This window comes from Natator depressus, chromosome 11 (assembly GCF_965152275.1).
Source record: "Natator depressus isolate rNatDep1 chromosome 11, rNatDep2.hap1, whole genome shotgun sequence".
In the NCBI taxonomy this organism is placed as follows: domain Eukaryota; kingdom Metazoa; phylum Chordata; order Testudines; family Cheloniidae; genus Natator; species Natator depressus.
The window spans coordinates 77,905,299-77,905,587 of record NC_134244.1 but is presented as its reverse complement, the minus strand read 5'-3'; positions in this window follow the sequence as shown (position 1 = coordinate 77,905,587).

The following is a 289-nucleotide window of genomic DNA, read 5'->3' as shown; positions in this document are numbered from 1 at the left end:
TGTGGGAGAACTTGTCTGTCCTCAGCCCGTGTGTGGAAGTGTTTTTAGCCCACTGTGAGGTTCTGTACCTCGGGGGAACACCTTACACCCATATGTTCATCCTTATAAAAGGATTGTGTAGTATCCAATGCAAAGTTTGTCATGTTGGGTGTCTTTGGAAGGCTCATGATGCATTGAGCATTGTTGTTATAGTAATGTAATGTGTTAGGTTGTAATTTCATGTATATAGTTATGAGGCTGAAAATGTGGCCTCATGGCTTAAAACAGGCCCAGGCAAAACTGTCCAAGA